Below are 21117 nucleotides of genomic sequence, written 5' to 3'. Positions count from 1 at the left end.
CAATAAAAAGCATGCAGTGTAGAACTGTTGAAATATGCTACTAAAAGAGTTTATAGTTTCTTTTACATTAGGCCTAGTAGTAAACAGGGGGCACCTTCAGAGAATATAAATGATAATGATGGTTTCTTTCTAAGACATCAGAATTGTGGTGAGCACTAACTTCTCAGAGAGTTTATCTCCGAAGTAATGACATTTCTCCTTTTGAAGATGTATCTACCACGTTAGCCAAATCACTTTCTCCTATTTGGGTCTCAGGGCCTCCTGCATTTCTCCAGATTAGAAGTGATGAGCTTTAGTTAACCAAAAATCCCAGCAGTAAAAGGATTTTGTTAAGGACTCTGATCAAAAATCAGCTATTTCATTCTCCACTTATTCTATATTCAGTGTCAGACCCTTGCTGCAAATCTTTGTTACTTTTATGATTGGATAGTTTTCTCAAGGGAGATGGCCGTCCATGGAAAGAATTAAATGTGCATTAGCAAGTCTGACACTTTAGGTTATGTTTACACTAACACTATTAGTTCTTGGGTAAAATCTGTAAAGCTCAGGAATTAAGATTTCATGTATAGACCTCAACCTCTCAGGGCATTATAAATTGTTAAAAGGGTCTTGGAGGCATGCTCAGGAGCTATGGGATTCCTACTAATACTTTTTATGGGTGTGGTTTCAATGGAGACCTTTAAATGAGCTGTGATTTTGAGCCAGGTGAAGTACTTTTTCACACATTTTAAAAGTAGCCACATGAAAATGCGGAAGGCAATGTGTTTGGGCCAATATTTATGCACTGTAGATTTGAATTGTTTTTCACTTCAAAATTGGGAAACTAGTAATCTTTTGCTCTTACTTTAAATAAAATATTAAATGAAATTAATTCATAAAATACTGTTTAAACAAGCGTTTTTTAAAATGTTTTATTCAGGAAAGCAATTTCCTGTTTTCTGAAGATCCCACCCAAAAGTTTATAACAATAATTTAGTAGTTTGTTCCTTTGAAAAATAATAAATTATGTTTCCTTTTCATGAGGAGATGTGGGAGCTTGTGTGTTAGGCACGGCCCATGGCCGGAGGAATGAGCTGCAGGAGACCAAAATTAGTCCATTAGAAATTGGCGGGTTTGAGCTGCGGGAGGTCAGGCTAGAAAAAACCATCACCTCCCCGAGCACAGAGGGGTATGGAGTTTTATAGGAGCTGGTAAATGAGGCTGTTCCCCGTTCAGTGCTTCAGGGAGTTTTCTTTACAAAGGGATTCAGGGCATGACCGAGCCCTCCAGCTCCACACCCTGGCCTCAGGTCACTGTCCGACTGCCCAGGCCCACCCAGGCATGCTGATCATAGGACCCTAGGAGATAAAGCAAGACAGGATCAAGACAAGATGGCTTTTAAGATAAGGTTTCTGCTCCTGGCCTAAATATGGCTCATCACTGTGAAGGTCAATTGTATAATCTTCCAGCTCCCAAATATTTCTGTCAAGCTAATATCAAATTAAAATGTCCTTGAAGGGGAGAAACCAGAAAATGGAATTCACACTTAGTAGACGTGGCAGGAATTTGTCAATCAAAAAAAAAACTATATATATATATATATATATATATATATATATATATATATATATATATGTTTGTTCCAAACATTTTAAAAATCCCTTGTTTAAAAAGTATTTTATGAATTAATTCCATATATATGTATATATATATATATACACATACACACACACACATATATGTGTGTGTATATATGTGTGTGTATATATATATGTGTATGTATATATGTGTGTGTGTATATATATATATATATATAGAGAGAGAGAGAGAGAGATATGAAATTTAATATCTGCCCTTATATATCTGTGGGATTTTTCTAGTATTGGTGGTATGTTATTCTCCTTCCCTACTTGCTAGTGTCCTGCATCACAAAATTCCTCTACCTCACCCCCATCTTACAATGTCATTTAAACACCATCATCAGCCAAACCCTGAGGTTAAATCTGTGTTTAGAATGAGTGAACTGAGAAGGTCAATGCATGTTCCTTACCCACTGTGTCCTGCTCTCAGATATGTGCATTTGGGAACAGTAGAGAAGTTTCCTCAAATAAAAGCAAAGGACCATTACACAGGAAAATTGCATGGGATGGTTCTCCTTGGTGGAATTCCCATGGACTCTGCTTTCATGTAACGTTAAGATTTATTCTGTGTTTCTAAACCTGTTCCTTTGTTCCATACCTGTGGCATGATTAAAAGCCAAATAATGGCTCATTATATGCTTTGTAGAGCGAGAGGGAGTTTGTTCAATATTTCAATATATGTCTGTCTTGTGATGCCTGGTTTTCTAGGGCATTAGTATGGTGATAACACTCTTAACATTAGCCAGGTTTAGAACATCTTTGCAATGCACACATGTGATTTATAAAGGGATTACGAACCTAAAGTAACATACATTTGGCCCCATCTCCCTTGGATCCGTACAAAATAAAAGCAAAGTCCCAGTTTGGGGCTGGAAGCTGATCTAGTATCCACTATGGGGAGGAACACTGCAGAGAATAGATGAAAAGGAATAAAGACTATAGCCACTCAAAATAAAACACTCAAGTGATTACCAGTACCCAGAATTGATGGCACCAAACATTGCTTTTTGAAGAACAAGCAGATACTAAACAGGGAGTTTTGTGAGCAACAGGAAACAAAGGTTAATGATTAAAGTCTATGCAAGGCACCAGGAGGTTGGGCAAACAGAGAGGAGAAGCTTTTGGATCAGAGAGATAGAGCTGAACAAGTAGCTGAAATTCATTTGCTCTGGGACCAGGCAGTTAGCTTTAACCTAGAGAATTCCTTCTGGAGTAGCAGCTAATTTTTCTGCATTTGATTTTTTAAAAATGTTTCCATTCCAGCTTTGTTTAAGGACATTTGTGGTCTCTATCCAGCAGCTATGGGCATGAACCTGGAGACAATATAAACTAAAGTAAATAAATATAACTATGTTTAGAACAGTGGGCAGAGAAGAGAGGAAGGACTCAGTATTACAGCTACATTGATTATTTTCCCTTTCAGAGCTTGTTCTTCCTCTTGTATTCCAATCTTGTTTGATGGCATCACCACTTATCCAATTATCTGAGTCAGAAATCCAGAAGTCACTCACTCCTACGCACTCTTTTCTTGCACCTACTGGTACGTTCAATCTATTGCCAAATTTAGTCCATTTTGTCTGAAATATCTCACATAACCCTTTTTCTCCATCCAACATGTTCTAACAAAATGCTTCATTATCTCAGCACTATTTCAATATCTTAAGTGATCTTACCAAGAAACCCAGCTCAGGTTTCATGCTGCTTCCTTAGTATTTTCTTTTTCATAAAATTCAAATCTTATTTTACTTCTGTCCTGCTTAAAGCTATTCATTGGATCCATCTGACTGACAGATAAGGTCTAAGTGAAAATGTTTGGAGAAATCAGATCTAGGGATCTAGAATTCAGGGAGAAGAGCTCAGAACTGGATCCGTAGACTTGGGAGTTACCCGCATGGCGATGGAAGTTAGATTCAGAGGTCTGTGTGAAAATTCCTATGGAGCTCTCACAGACCAAGAAAACAGAAGAGCAAACAAGAGAATTTGGAGAAGTGTATCATCTAAGGAATGGCCAAAGAAGAATGTTCAAAAAGTAATGAGAGGGAATATTCTTAGAGGTGGGAGGAGCTTTACAAAGTGAGGAAGTAAGGATGTTTGGTGGTGCAGAGGTGAAAAACAGGCTAATCCAATGGATTTAGCTGTTGGGAACTTGATGGCAGTAAAATCACGGATGAAGCCACTTCATTGGAAAAGTGAGTACAAGAAGGAGTGAAAATGGGGCAGATGCCAGATGTGGTGGTCTGCAGGGAATGGGAAAGAGACAATGAAGTGGAGGCACTGCTTTAAACATTTTGAGTGATAAAAATAGAGAGATGACAGGAATCAGTAAGACCGAAGGAGATGATCTAGTAGAATGGAAGAGGTTGAATACCGTGGTAAAGGGTTGCTGGATAAGTTCCTGAAGAAGCAAAAGGGATAGAATGAAGAGTTCAAGTGAAGGAGTTGGCTTTAAATAAGAAAATATTGCTAAGTACCAAAGGTAATGATGGGAGGATCTCTGTAGATATGAGCTAAAGTTTGCCAGTGGGCCTTCAGGATGTAAAAATACGCTGTAGAAATTAACAGTGTCTGTCTTGGGCCAAGCTGCTATGGCTTGGCCACTTAGCTGTGTGAACTGGACAAATCGTTTAACCCCAATGGGCTTCAGTTCCTTCTAATGCAGAAGTAATGATAGAGCCAGCTCATAGGGCAAAGAGGATTAAAGTAGTTAATAAGTGGAAAGTATTTAGACCGGTAGTAGTAATAAGGTAAGCATCCAGTAAGTGTTGGCCGTTAGCTATTATTAAGTGCAAACTGAGATCGTTGCTATGCTTGGGATTCCTAAAGTAGTTGTGGCTGTGCTATTTTTACTGATTCTGGTGAAAACTCTACACCCTCGCAACAAGGGTAGACACAGCCAAAGTTAGGGTCAGCAGAGCACTCAAAACTTTTGTCTGTAATGGCTGGTTCAAAGCAGTCACATTGTCCAAGCCAGGGCAAACAGAATCTTGCTGCGGATTGTCTACCTGAGGTAAATTGGTAGAAAGTTTTCTTTTCTCCGTTTTGCAAGGCTAAAAGGATGTCACTTCGGATTATTGGTATATATATCCCTTGCTGTGTGGAGAAAGAAGATATATGTAGTGGAAGAGAATGAAAGTATTATTCGGAGAAAAGTGGAGACAAGCAGTGAAGAGAAAAAGAAATGTCTGGACAGTGATCGAGTCCCTGCATTCAGTTGTCCTTGAGGCTAAACTCCGGTACTCTCTGGCTATAAGGTGCACAAAATCCCCTGCTTTTTAGGCTAAAGAGAATGAGGGTTTGTTTTGGTTTTGGTTTTGCAACAAAAGGAGACTATCAAATTCATAGACAGTTGTGTGCCATGTAGCCTCTAAGATGAAAAAGGGAACAGGTGTGAATTGCATGTGACTAGGTTGATCAGGAAATATGAGCAGGTGGTTAGTACATCTTCTATTTCATTTATGCATTCTACTACAGAATGGATTGTTCAATAACTGAGAAGTTCTAGATTCTTCAGTGTGGTTTTTTTTAACTATTTCTTTACTCAATTCAAATCCTGTTGGCACGAACTTTGGATTCTTTTCCCCCTCCAACAGTGATCCAAAATATGAAATATACTGTTAGCTTTCTAACATTCTCTTTCCCGCAGAAGGAAGATGAGAATGAGGGGAGGAAAGGCAAACTGGAATGTTGGTCTATTGCATCTTCTGTCTTGCTGTCTTCAGTGGTGATGCTCTCCTGACTACTAACTATGTGATATTTCCTGCCACCATTATCAAACTTGCAATGTCTACTCAGATCCTAATTAACTACAACTGAGAGAGCTATTAAGCTGCATAAAAATAGTCCTGTGTTATTTATATGAAGTCAAACAAAAATGTGCCATTATTAAATGTTAGTTCACATGACCGTGGTGCAGTAAGATACCAGGGACAACTACTGTGAAAAATTATGGTACTGGAGGTCAGAAAGCCCAAGTTTGGGTCGCCCATTTATTACTAGTTTGTGTCCTCTGTCAAATAGCTATAATTCGCAGAACCGCATTTACTTTTATGTAAAGAAAGAGGGCGGACTTGAGGGGCCTCATACTCAATGATTGTGCATTGCTAAGTGTAGTATACGAGTATAGCATCTAAATATGCAATCCCCAAATTTCATTCTCCGTAAAACAGGTAGAGATGGGATGAGATAAACACACTTCCGAACAGGAAATCTTACAAAATCATTTCCTAATAACTTTCTGGTGTTTCTATTCTGGACTAGGGAAAAGTAAAATAAAATTCTCCTTAGTCAGAAAACTTCATTTCATGAAGTCTAGGCAAAAATGGGGATTCTTCAAAACTTATTCACCAAACTTGGCCTGGTTCACTCACAGAACTATAAAGACTAAGTTTATTATTACTGTTGATAATATTATAGTTTGGGAAGAAAAAAAGTGGGATGGTAGAGCAGGAATAAATCCTTTGCCTTATAGATTTGTAAAAGATAAAGGATGCTGAGGCCCAGGGCACCCACGCTTTAAAATTGTATTCCTCTGTCTGCACTGATGAGAAAGCCAACTGGGAACGTATCTGTGTGTTGATGGGAACGTATCTGTGTGTTGATGTTCAGCCGGCATCAGGTTATCCTGGGTGAACCTAAGACTAAACAACTCAACCTCAGTATTGGGACAAAGATTAAGAGACTGCTTTGGCTCTGGCAAGCATCCCTGTTAGTTTGCCTATCTGATGCAAAGGAAGGGATGAACAAATGGGGGACAATATGACCACAGTGATGTCAAGTCCATGGCTTTGACTCCCGAAGCCAAATGGGTCTTTTGTTTGTTTGTTATATATATACGCAGAGATATCAAGCTTCACAACTAGAAAGTCAACCAAAATGTTCTACACAATAGGTTGGGTAGAAAACAGATTGGTTTTCTTAGTTTGTTGGAAATCTTTTGAAGTGATCAGAGGAACCAATCTCCTAGGAAGTCATAACTTCCCAAGCTCATGCTTCTTTAGAGCTTTGTTAGACCATACATTAGCCGCAATTCAAGGCAGACTCTCCTAGCCCAGCTAAGCATTTTACAAATATTTAAGCCACATGTCTTTCATTTCAGTTTTATCCCACTATTTCTGGAGCCAATAACAGTTGAGGTAACACCTAGTAAATTTCAGTAGCATTCTTGAAAAGATGGTGCTCACTCTTTTGCACAGATAGATATGTATGTAATATTTAACATTTACCATTCTTTATCTGTAGTTTAAAACCAGAGCTAAATTTAAGTTATTAAACTTACACAGTACAATGTTGTGATAAATTCTATTAGGTTATTATCTCTGATGTGTTACATATTTTCATGCTTAGAAAAAAAATCACTGTTCTGCTAATTCTTCTAAATATCACATTATACTCAGCTTTTTACATGAAACACCAGGTGATAAATTTTTATCAAAAGCAGTAAAATCTGACCAGTTAAAACAAATAGTATAAATGGACATTGACTTTTCACAAATTTTTTTTTTCTTCATTTAAGGGCAAACTGGAAATGTATCTTTTAAATTTTGTTTTTCATTCTATAATAAATTGCCATTTTAAAGACTGATGTTAATTTACCCTAATATTACAAATTACTGCATTTTGTTGACATCAATTACACTGAAGAAGGAAAAAAAAAAACATTTTCTAAGATAAATTGCACAACCTTGTGGATAATCACCATGATCTTGTAGAACAGCTTATTAGCTGTAAAGGATTAAGTGGCAGTTTAAAAATATTGCTTGGGACCATCTGAACTCATCTCATTAGAAGATAAAAGCAGTATACTTTTAACACTGAAGCTGACAGTTTTTAAATCAGGTGATTATATCTAAGCTATGTGACCTTTTTAAATAAAAGCAATGTGGGAAATTCGATTTTAAATGGTAGAGAATATTAAGTTATCTAGGGAGACTCCACCATAAGGTCAAAGAGCAATAGGACTGAGAAACTGTAAAGATTATAGAATAATTAAGCGCAATTTTTTCCTACCTGAAGACAGAGAGGGCAAAGCCACAAAAATATGCATTGGTGATGGCTCTATAACTTTTCTCTTACGGTTATTCTAGAGAATGAAGAGCCACTCAGCTTAAAAATGAAATATGAATTTGAGGAATGGTATCTTAACTCCACTACTATTTTTATCTTTATAATACTAATTTAAAATATTTTCTTTTACTCAATTTCCAGAGCTTCAACTTTTCCATTAATCCATTTGTGATAATCATCATTTTTAAGATTGAAAAATAATCATTTTGAATCTTTTTTTACCTATTTCATCTTTATATGAGAAATGCTTCTTATAACTGGCCAACCTTTAAATTTAGGTGAACTGAACGTTCTCCAGTCTGAAAGCTTTATTCCTCATGCTCTTCCTAGACACTACGGACATTCCTCTGGGGTTATTCTGTGGGCGATACAGGTCACGTCGTGTGGGTTTTGTTCTCTCATTTTGAGTGTGGAGGACAGCACTGCACAGAAGCAGAGTTCCCCAGGGGACGTAGCCCTCATTAACTGCCACTCACAGCCAAGCTGCACAATGCCATCAGTTTAAACTTTCTTATTGGCACATCTTTGCCCCAAAACTTAATAGAGCCTCCTTATCTACATAATAAAGTTTAAAAAATCCTCTACCTGGCATTAAAACGTTCTCAAACCTGGTCCTGTCACCTGTGATGATTTCATTGGTCCTCTTTTTTGTCCCTCACACAAGGGCATCCAAACACCCCATCTCACACCTCACCCCACCCCAGGTTTGATCTCAGCCTAGAATCTGTCTCCAGGCAAAAAAGGAAGCCCACAGTCAATTTCACTGATTTGAGATGAAGTCAGACTCATGCTTGGCCCTCACCCTGACCTTGTGCTTCACCTGAAGTGGCTGAATGTTGCCCAACAACAATTCCAAATCCCCCGGAACTTTTCCAATTTTCCATCTAGCTATAGGTGGGTATATGACTTAATTCTGGCCCATAAGATGTAAGGCAACTCTCCTGGGAGCATCTCAGAAATATTTTCCCTTCATGATTGAAAGACAGAGGCTCGTAGAAACAAGCCATTGGTCTGTTCATTCCTTCACTTTCAGACCATGGCTGAACTTTTGTGACTAGAATTTTTGTTGTTGTTGGTTTTGTTTGTTTGTTTGTTTTGAGCTTAAACAACTAATTTGAGACTCTGAGGCAATAAACCAGAGCACAAAAGCCAACATGAGGAGAATGGCAGGTGTGGAAGTCATGGAAAGAGTGGAGAGATACTTGGGCCTTGATCTCCAGGCCATCTCTGGGACTGCCTCATTCCAGACTTCATGACAAGTAATAAATAAATGGCGAAATGTCATAAGTCATTATTAGAGAACTCTATCACTGTGGCCAAACAATGTTAACTGACATACTGAGATTCACACACTAATAGTGAAGTTCTGGAGGCAGATCAGGCCAGTAATAGCCTACACACAAGGTAGTCTGAGTAAACACAGGTTAGGATCTTATTGTTAAAGTGTCACACCTGTAATAGGGAAGACATTGCTTTGAATGTTAAGATTAGGTGTCATATGGAAAAGGAGAAATGATTGGTGAAGTTGACTACCAGGTAGGAAGAGAGCATAACTACACAATGGCTGAGTAAGAGCTGGGACAAAAGAGTTAGGCTAATACATGCATATGAGTGGAACTAGCCACTCATATGCCATTTTCTATAGCTGTGCTGTTAAATATGACAGCCAATTGCCACAGGTGGTGATTAAACACTTGAATTAGGATTAATCCACATTGAGATGTGTTGGAAATGTAAAACACACATAGGATTTTGAAGACTTACTATGAAAAAAGGAAAGTAAAATATTTCATTAATAATTTTTATATTGATTATTTGTTGAAATGATAATATTTTGGACATATTGGGTTAAATAAAACATATTAAAGTTAAAATAAAATCAGTCACATGGACCAGCTTAGAGCAACTACACAGACCATACTGAGATCTCACTGTTGGGAACTGTGTTGCTGGGTTTGAAAGCTTAAAATGTCAGCTCTTGGAGGGCCAGGAGCCAAATAATCTCATATCTCCAGATTCTAGAACAGTGCCAGCCACAGAATAAAGCTAAAAAAAAAAAAAAAAAAAAAAAAAAAAGATAAGTTAATTAAATAATGAATGGTTTTCTGACATTGTACAGGCAATATGTTTCTTCTACTCTCAAGGGCCTCTGAGCTCAGTCCTGGTTATGATTCTACTGACACATATTGTCAATGACTGGCTAGGATGGGTGGGTGGGTGGGTGGATGGATGGATGGACAGATAGGTGTAAAGACATATACCGTGGGATCTTTTTAAAGTGTTGATAAGATTATGAGCTTCTTGGGAAAATTAGAAATTTAAATAGTATCATACTTTCCATATACAGACAAAATAAAATAAAGTTTTATTTTGCCTTCCCTTCAGTTCTTCTCATTTCAATATGAATTAGAAAAAGTTGAGTTTATAAGGATTAAAAGTTTAAAAGTTGAGTTAAAAGGATTACTGCAATAGTTGTTTATTGGTTTCCTGATGACTCTATAAAAATGTGTATTTCGTCATCCTGACATTCCTGATCCACTTATCCCACATTATTTTCTTCTGTAACTCATGTCACCCTCTATATTTTCACTGTATATATACAGAGGGTGCCCCAAAAATGTATACACATTTTAAGAAAGAAAAAAGCTATTTAAATTGTAATACTCAATATATACCGATAACAAAAGATGAACACAAGTCACGTTTGACTTCTGCAATGACAAGAGGTGCTCAAAGTGGTGACCATCAGCGTCCAGACACTTCTGATTACGGCGAACTACTGCTTGAGCAACATTGACCAAAGTGTCCACTTGTATACATTTTTATGCACCCCCAGTATACACACACACACACACAGACACACACACACACACAGGGTGCCAAAAAATGTATACACATTTTCAGAAAGGAAAATACTGTACTAAAATTACACTGATGGTAACCCCTTTGAGCACCTCTTGTAACTGCATTATATTGTATTCATCAATACAATTTGTTAAACGTGACTTGTATTCATCTTTTGTTATTGGTACATATCAGAGTATGACAATTTTAAGACAGTTTTTCTTTCTTAAAATGTGTGTACACTTTTTGGCGCCTCTGCACACATATGGTTATACATCTATTATTTATCTCCCTTTATTACGTCCTAAGGAGGCAGGGACTTTTCCCCAGTGTCTACAGTAGAGTCTGGCAGCTGCCAGATGGTCAACATATATTTGAGGAATAAATGAATTGGTGAATAATTAAAATGGATGCATGCTCTGTATTTCTGAGAGCAGTTTCAGGAAGAATTGTAGAAAAGAGTCATTGCTTGTCCACAAATACAATACCAGGCATGGAATGTGACAGGCAAAGAAACAAAAAAGTATATGAAGAAGGGAAGAAAAAAAAACTAGATAAACTAATTTAGTTGAAAATAGAAGGATAAAAATTGAATTATTTTTATTTCAGAAATAAGGAAAATAGATCTGCAGACTCATCAACTCTCATAATTTTGTGTGTTCCCAACTAAAGTTTAAGATGCAATCAGTGTAAGGAAAAGTTTTCTCTCATAATAGTTAGTTGAATGTACAGAAGTTAGTGAACATGCAAGTCTATTTTTATCACACTGTGATGCAACAGTCTTTTGTATAAATAAATGCCAACAATATGAGGGACACGAAAAAGGATTCCAAAGACGCACAATCTGTGCAGGCATAAACTCAGGGGAGACAGAGTTAAAAGGCCACTGACTAACCTAGACTGGTTTGTAGCCAGGATTAGACGAATGTTGGAATAAAAGCATACTGTTATTTTTACCAGTATGTGTCTTTTTGGTCATTTCAGAATCCGGAATTTTCAAGAATAATGTTTTTCACAACCTGCCTTTCCTTATTCTCTTTGCTGTACTAACTTTCTTTGAACTTTTCCCACAGAAGTCTCAATTTTCTACACAGTTTATCTTGTTTTGTGCGAAACAAAGCAGAAACAAAGATTAAAAGATGGTGCATGTCTAAGTTGAAGGTGAGAAGATTCAGAGATGAGTTTGTAAAGCAGCATTTCCATTCGCAAAGACAGGGCAATTCTGGGGCTGGAGGAAGGGGAAGATAAAGCTACTCACCCTGGAGGGAGCAGATACAGCCATGATTCCTAACAATGGAAGATTGTTTTTGTTTTTTAATTGCGTAGAGCCAGAAACACAGTGGAAAGGACTTGGGACCAAAAATCTGAAATTCAAGGAAGTTGAACCAAAGAGTTAAAATATTTGAGCTCATATTTGGATGAGCTCAAATATCATACCTGGGTCCTGGTATGATAATGAAAAAAAGAACAGAAGTGAGAGAACTCGAAACAGGAGGTTACCTTGTGGAAAGAATAAACATTTGCAAGTATGTACAAAATGTCCCAGAAGTCTTTTATTCTAAGAACATGGAGGATTGAACACTTATTTAGCAGGCATCTCTAGGGCTCACAAGCTCCTGTGACAGGATATGGGTTAAGACGAGGATGAGACACAGTCCCTGACCTTGAGGGGTCTAGTGAGTCCCAGGTTGTGAGATTTGTTTTAATAAAAAAAACAATTGCATCTCAGAAGTTAAGGTCAGAGTACTCACAGTAAAAGAAGAATTCATCTAGCCCATAGTCGACTTAATGTCTCAAAATCAAATGAAATAAACGGCTACCCTCACAGACATCTTTGTGAACCACAAGCACGGTCCTTAAAATATACTTTTTGTTATTCTTCCTGCGTCTGCTAATCTGAACTATAAAACTAGCCATTACTTGGTGGCAAGTGGGATTGCTACCTATTAATAAGCACTATGATTTTTATAGATACAAGGGAATAGAAAATGACAAAACAAAAGCTATATTTTAAGGATATAAAGAGCACGTATTTAATAGAAAACAATGTGAGTCTTGTAAAAGATCAGATTTGTCAAGAAACAGTAACTAGAGATAGGAATACTAATTGGATTTTTTATGAAATGAGACAATGATGAGCAGAACAACCATCGTGTCTTAAAAAGAGATGAGGAAAAGGGAGAAACAATGACTTAACACCCAGAACTGTGTGTAATGGCATAATACTGTTATCAAAACTTCGTATTTCCACTCAGAATTTAAATTGAATTCTGATAACATGTATTAAACCCCTATAACTATGTGGCATGCTGTGGGAACTCCAGACTAAACCAAAGATCCAGTCACAATCTTTAAGAAACTCCTAATTTATTTATTAAAATAACCAGAGTTGGAGGCACACTTTGCAATAAAAGGAAAAAATGTTAGAGGGATAAAGAGAAAACCGGACTTCTACTATAGATTAAAAAAAAAAAGAAAGAAACAACTTTAGTAGTAAAAATTTGAATTGACATAGTTTTTATTTTTAAAATACTTTCAGTAACTTATTTGATAGGCAACAGAGCAGCGTAGTAGAAGTGAGGGCAGGTTTTTGAGTCACAGCTCTGTCACTGACTTGGCCTTATTTAAAAATCTTCTGAATGTCATTTTCTTTGCTTATAAAGGGGGAGTATCAAATCGAGCACAGTAATATAATGAGGATTAAGTGGAATAGTTTATGTTAAGTGCTTAGCACAGACCGTGATATTAAGCCTTCAATAAATGTCAGGTATATCTTAACTGTCACTGTCCATCATCATCATCATCATCATCGTCACTATTGGAATATTATGGGAATTATAACAGATTAAAAAAATAACATCTCTAGTGGCATCGAGTGGTATTGCAAAAATGGTAAAAATTCTATCTGCACAATATGTATCTTATTTTTCAACGGATATTCTTATCCCTAGTTTGCAAACGGGAAAACTAAGAAAAATCAAATGGTTTGCCAAAAGCCATAGGGAATTAATAATGACACTGTGCAAATGGCGCGCTCTCACGGTTAGAAATGTGGGTTGTAGAGCCAGATTATCTGGGTTTAATCCCTGACTGAACCACTGTGTGACTTTGGAAAAGTGACTTACCTTTCTGTGCTTCAATTTTTATCATCTCTAAAGTGAGATTAATGACTATCTCTTAGCATGATTACAAACCAGTAGCCTATACTTTAGATCACTAGGGCAGAGATATTTATTACTCACCATATATATATATATATGGTCGCCTACATTTCATAGACCCTTTGCAGTTAGGCCATGAGGCGATTTCTGACCAATGAGTTGTAAGATCAGTGTCACTTCTGGACCAAATCATGTAAGAACTGGAGGGAGACTCTTGATCTCTCTTCCCTTACTGAGGTGATCTGGAAATTGCATGTTTGATAGGGCAGTTTCACAGATCAAAGCAGCTTGGATCACTGAGTCACTGCATGGAGATAGTTTCCTTGGAAAGTCATCTGACCTGCATTAGAATTTCCCTGGGCAAGAAGTAAACCTCCTTGTGCAAAGTCACTCAGAGTTCCGGTTTACCTTTTTATGACACATAACCTAGCCTGTCCTGATTGTACAATCATGACACAGTGTCAGACCTAAAGTTGACCTATGATATGTATATTGGGAGCTCAGAGTAATAATGAATACCTTTTAATGAATTACGATCATAAGGCTGTTGAAAAGATCAGGAAAAGTTGTATTTCCTTCCTTTGTCCTTCATATTTGCCCCTAGCCCAATATTCTTCCCAGGCCTGGCCCACTGAAATCGCTAACTGTAGTGTCAAAGGCAGTTGATAATGTGGCATCAATAATTTATTTTTAAGAGTCAATTGCCCCTAATCATCTCCTTACCCAGAAGTCAAGGATTCTCTAAGCAAAGATTCTCTAAGACCTCTCAGCAGCCCTAAGCAGGTGGTTCAGCTTGGGAGAAGAAGAGGAGATCTATGTACAAATTAGATATGGTTATTCAATGCCATAAAGTGAGCCTTGATTAGTTCCAGAACTCAAGTAATAATGGTGCCCTTACACAACAGTACCCAATAATGTCTGTGGGTGACAGCTGTGATGTGGAGGGAGCATGGTTCACAACCAGTTAGGAATCTGGAAATACCACAGGTCCTTAGAAAATAAAAATAAAAACAATTAACTAAAATGTTTGGACAGAAGAACATCCATTATGCTATTCATTAAGATTTAAAACTCTGTTATTCTTTGATTTTAATCTAGGTTTTCCAACCTCACAAGAAATTTCCTGTTTATCAAGGGGCCACGTTAAAAAAACTCAGAATAGGAGCTAAGGAGCCCAGATTTGCACAAAACTCAGAATGAACATTTCTGATTGCCTTTCTTGAATTCCATCAGAACAATTCCATTTGGCAGTCTCCAAAAAGGAACAAACTGAACAATATCTCAATGGTTCTGGAGCCTAGTGCAAGTGCAAGCAAACACATAGTAGAATCTATGAGGGCAGAGCTGCCTTTTCTTGGTAGGGCATAGTTGAGTGTGTGATAACGTAAAGCTAGGCTTAAAGTAAGTAAACAGTTCAGTTTCAAGGGGAGAAGTTCGGGGTAATTCCTGGTGTCTCCTGTGTATTGTACTAATGGGTGTCCCCAAGAGTCCAATCATCTACTGACTTATTAACCAAGTAGGTGAACTACAAGATTAAAGAATGAAAAAGGCACCCAGAATTTTAGAAGCTTCTTCAGTTAAATCATGAAAATTGGTATACACACAAGGGCCAACAGCTGTTGTTTTCCAATGAGCATTGTCCATTCTACAACTGATTGAAGAGATCCCTCCCCAAAAAACAAACGCAAAACTATGTTGATTCAGAAGATTCTCTTATCTACCCCCTAAAACATATCCTGAAACTACAGTTTAGTTTCTTTTAATACAATTTCCTAAATCTCTTATGGATGATACAATTTCATTATGCAAATGGTTTGGTTGAAGTATTTATTTTATAAAGCAGCCAGAGGCTAAAATTTCCCACTGAATCTTATTCTGTAGGCTCCCAAAGAGACTCTCTTTCCATGAAATGCCAGGCTATAAACGACTGTTTTGGCTGTGATTTGTATGAGATGGAGGCTGAATACAGAATAAATATTCAATAAGGAGTCCAGAGGGAACTCACATAGCTCTAAGCATGTAGCTATCGATCCATGGGACTCAGCATTATCTCACTGGTCACTGACCTGGTTTCCTAAATGAAGCGTCTGTTTTAGAATGATGAATGGGTGTTTAGGGGAAATACCCATAGCTAACATTATTTTAGATACTTTGTAGCCATTTCTACCAGGAACCTGTTCAAAGTTCACTTACAGCATACTTTCCAGGGACCAGATGGTGAGGAACATCACTCAGCCGACAGATGTGGCTTTCTGGTGTCAGATTGTCTTTTTACATAGAAGGCCAGGGGGCATAAAGGCAAGTGGGCACAGTCTGATGTTAACAGACTGGTTATTTTTTGTTATGTGTATAAGTTTACCAGTGGATTAGGAGATTCTGCAACTATAGATCTGACATAGACCATATTTTATATGTTAAGTACTGCAAATCAGCTGTTAACAGCCACAATTTATTACTCTTTTATTCACCCTCTGCTAAGCTAGTGTAGTGGGTACCTTGGTGCAACCCTTTCATTAGTGTCCCATGGTAGAATATTTATGATGCTGTTCTTGACTCACGGAGATATCTTTTCCATCCCTGCATACCAAGTTACAATGCAAGTTTCGTGATGGGGAATTTTAAGAGAAAACAAAAAGAAGTTTGGCTAGTTATAATAATATTATAATACTGTAGTCACTCTATATAGGAAGTCAGCACACTAGGAAGTTCTTAAGCCTGTAAAACAATGCAAGTAAGAGTGTGGTGTTAGAATGTTTCCTCAAACTGACTGACACAAGACATAAAGTTTCTGACATCCAGAAACATGGTTAAGTAGGGCTTTGTAGGGTAGCTGTCTTAGACTCCTGAATGAAGAGAATGTTGAAAGCTCTTTCCAGTTATTCTTCTTCTAGAGAAAAGGATTTGTAAATTTATGATTTCATATAAATCAGGTCATCTTTTTGTTTTCTACAATATTTTGTTTTATGAGAAATATCCATTAGGATGGGTTAAAATATTTTCCTTTAAAAAATAGTTTTATTTTTAAATTCTTCTATTATTTCTGGGATGGTTTGCTAAGCTTGATTTGCTTTATTAGGCCAGTTCTACAGCACCATGAACAGTTTATATACCATTTAGTTGAAATGGTATCATCTACCTCATTTGTATATGATATTTAAATCACCACTCATGATGGAAATGGTAGTTTAGCATATGGCCTTCTTAGTCATAGTAGAATTGCAAACTAATGCTGAAAGGAATATACACTACATGCATGGTTAAAGATAAAATTTCATATATAGGTCTAAGTCATTATCTGGGCTGTTATTGTTCTGTTATTCCTGAGATTCTTAACATTAATCTTTACAAGTTTGAGAATAACTGCTGTATTCCTATTTATCAATAAAGAAACTGGGATATAAAGAAGTTTAGTACCTGTGAGAGCTTCTGACCAAGGTGGACAGTGGTTGAATTAAATTTTTTAGAATCCAATTCTTTGTTCCTTTCACTGGTAAGACTCCGCTGGATTGTCTCACAACTTCACTGCCCTTCTTTACATTGTTTTACAGTTAAATTGAGCTAGAAGAGATCATTTGGGACTTGCCAAATTTTCTATTAGTTACAGTTAATAATTACATATGTGTCCTATTTTTCTCAGGCCATACTCAAAATTGGGTCACACCACTTTCATGACCAGTGTTCCTCTGGCTCTTGTCCCTTCTCCTTGGGGAGACTGCCTACTCCCTTTGCTGTCTTTCCTGTATTTCAGGAGTACAGGGAGGGGGCTTCTCATGTGGGCTCATGAATACCACTCTCAACTACTACATGATTTGCTTGGTTTTCCTTCAGTCCTCCTCCAGCACCCATTGTTATTGTTTGTGATGAACCCTCCGACTCCCCCAAATTCCTTCACCCTCCCAGTCCAGTGTTGCCCCCACTAGCCCAAACTGATGGCTATTGAAGTCATGCTGTCTCAGGTCCTTCAGTACAAAGCCTTCAGTACAAGTGTGTGTGAGGTGCAGAAGTGCAAGTGCTGTCAATGATTGACTGGGACTCTTGCAGAGCGTCTCATCAAAGGAGCTCCCCTCTCCCTACTGTCTTTAAGTTGCACCATGGTTAACAGCGTAGGCTTTGGAGGCTCAATGAATAGTTTCAAATCCCACATTTGTTGTGTGATCTTGAACAAGTTTCTTAACCTCTCTATGCTGTAATTTACTTTGAACATTATAAATAAAAACAATACCTGTCTTAAGAGGTTGTTGAGAAGATTCAGTAATTTCAAGACACTTGGAATAGTTACGTGACACATGCGAACACTGTAAATGTCAGCTTGCCTGGCTACTATGTGCCAAATCAGTGCCACCTTGTATTTCTAAAGCCTTAAGGTGATGCTTATACAAACAGTTCTTTCAATTTTTACATTTAGTGACCCCATTCTCACCTCAATCCTGCTTTTGTCAGGAACCCATGGGGGCTGGACTGGAAGACCATCTGAATGAGAAGCGTCTTTCTACTTTGTTCTAAGCCCTTGCAGACTGTGTCTGATATTCAACAAAACTTCTATGCCATCTTTTAATTCATTCTTTCTCAAAGGCTACCCATTGCCCCACATTAATAGTCTCCTAGTGGAAGGGAACCAAGTAGATAGATATAAAGGCACATCTGAACTCTAAGTGAGCAAGTTGAGGCTTAGTCTGGGAACCTTGCTCTATAGAGAAAGTTTCAGAAGAATTATTCTTTTAGTTGCAATACATTTATAGCACAGATTTTTTGTCCCCCAATGAACATTTACTCTAGGTAAAGCAAGTTCTCATGTACCTTCAGCTAGACGTTCTATATACCCACACTTTGAGGAATCATGCGTTTCAACTAGACAGGTACCATAGGACATAAATAGTTAGAGAAAGGCAATTTCTTGTCACTACATTCCCTTGCCCATCTTCTGTAGTATTTCATAATGTAGGTAAGCCACGGTGATATCATTTAACTTAGAAGAGCATATCTCATAAAAATTGCATAAACTTTCAGCAAAGCTCCTTCCTGGTAGCTAGCCTAATCTGCAATATAGTTCATTCAGTAAGAAAAATTTACTCTCAGATTTTAACTAAATGTGTATGAAACCCACAATGTCCAATATTTTCTACTGTTCAGTACTAAACTCTGCAGGTCTTGTTTTGTAAGGGTGCTGACATTTAACTGATGGCATGGCCAATGGACGTGCTACAATTCAACTCACCAAATTAGAAAGGGCCCCTATTAGAAAACCCTAGCCATTGCTATAACTCTCTGACTTTACTCTTGCTCACCGATACCCCAGAGAATATTCTCTTTTAAGTACAGTAATATCATCTGTGGAGTTTCACCAAAATCTGAATTCACGGGCCATAATTTGTATCCTTGGAGACTTCCTGTTACATGCCTTTGAGCCCTGTACTTGCACCAACCCAAACTTGCAGTTAATAGAGAGTGTCCTGCATTTTAGTGGAGCTGCATCTTTGCACACACTGCTCTCTCCATTTGTGATGCCCTCTGCCTCTCCTTCACCTTCTTTGCCTCATTTACTTCCACTCATCCATCAAATCTCATTTTAGGTATCAGCTCTTCAGAGCCAGCAATCGGTGTCTAGAACTGATACAATGAACTGTTCAGACCCCATCACAGCACATGTGACCCTGTGTGATATAAACAGTTGCCGTTTTCTGGGCCTCACCAGGAGGTGAAATTCTTAGGACAGAAACTGGGCCTTTTACACCTAGATTCCCAGTGGCTCGCACAAAGTTTGGCACATAGTGGCTGCTCAATAAATAGTATTAAAAAGAAAGACAGAAAAAGACAAAAACATAGAGCTGCTAGTGATTATATCAGCTAAAGAATTAATTTGAATTTTTGCTAATTAGCAAATATTTAATTACAAAGATTTGAGAGAAAGGGGAATAAAAATAAAGTATGTAGAAGCCTATACATGTTGGAACATACGGAAAGAGATGACTAAAAAGATTTGACTTATATTTACTATGTATTTTGTGTATTTGGGTATAGTTTTCCTCTTTATATCTATAGAAGTACTAATTAACATTCATACAGTAATTGAATTTCTCTTACTGGGTTTTAATACAAACAATGACCTTATAGCATGTCATCCTTATTATAGCCATTTTGCAGATAAAGAAATGTAAAGTAAGGGCCTTGCCCAAGATCGCACAGTCACAGTGGTGGAAACAAAATTCAAACCCAGGTCTTCTGGATCTAAACATCAAGCCATGTGGCTTCTTTTGTCTGAAAACGATGAAAATTATATTTAGATTCAAAATTTTCACTACTAAAGAGAAAAAGGAAAGATCTGGAAATGATACATAATAGAAAGACCTGCTCTAAAGAGTATGAGCTCTGATGTCTCCACGCACTCAGTACAAATCTGGGAGCAACCATTTACTAGCTGTGTAGTCCTGAAGTCAGTTAGCTTCTTCTAGCATGACTTTCGCTCCCTTAAATGACAGATGCTAGTCCCCGTCCTGAGCAGTCTTATTGCGAGGATTAGATACGTGTAAATAGTTCCTAACACACAATACACATTCCCCTCAAAATGATTATTCTTACAATAGTTAGTGTTGTACTATTTTGCATTGCATAACGATAGGAACAGAGGTGCAAACTCATTAATGATGAATATTGTGTAAAATTGTAATGACCAATGTTCATGTAAATTAAGAATATCACTTTCATTCCGTTGTATTTTTTGTCCTCCTTCTGTGCAAAGTACATTTCATATTTTGGGGCTCATTGTTTGGTTTGCACAAATAGAAAGTAAAAACTTTCAAGTATGCAAATGCTTGATGACACAACAAAGGGAACTGCACAAGCAAATTTATTACTGTGCATTTCCAGGTAATGTAAGCAAAGAGATAATTATTTGCCATCCCTCGAATGTGCCAAAGCAGAAGAAAACACATTGTAATTTGCACAGCTATGGGAACGATGTTCAACATACGAGCTGTGTGAGCCTTGATGTTGGTAACCCCCTACGGCAGATATAATAGCCAGTTATGTTTGAAAAATTGGCATGTTCTGGGCAAATTCCTGCATACTTGAGTCGGCCTTGCTGATTTCCTTTCAACTCAAACCCAAGTCAGGCCAAGTTCGTCCATTACTGAACAACAATGTGGCAACCAGAAATGAATTTTTCCCCACCCTTTATCCCCCAATCCCTCCCTTCAGACAAATCATCCTGCCCAGATTTCAAAGAAATCCCAGAGAGGCCGACTTGCTGTTAAATCTCCAGGACTCCAGCCAGCACAAATCAAGAAAATGGTTTCCAGGTGCAGACTGCCTCCGCCCTCCTCCCTGCTCACTTTAAAATCTGGTGATTGCTCCAAGCTTTAATCAGGAGATGGACGATAGGGGGAATAAGAGGGTAACCTTAAGATTCAAAAGTGCACAGAAAATTATTTTGC

This window comes from Rhinolophus ferrumequinum, chromosome 4 (genome assembly GCF_004115265.2).
Source record: "Rhinolophus ferrumequinum isolate MPI-CBG mRhiFer1 chromosome 4, mRhiFer1_v1.p, whole genome shotgun sequence".
NCBI classification, from domain to species: domain Eukaryota; kingdom Metazoa; phylum Chordata; class Mammalia; order Chiroptera; family Rhinolophidae; genus Rhinolophus; species Rhinolophus ferrumequinum.
Note: the sequence above shows the minus strand (reverse complement) of the source record.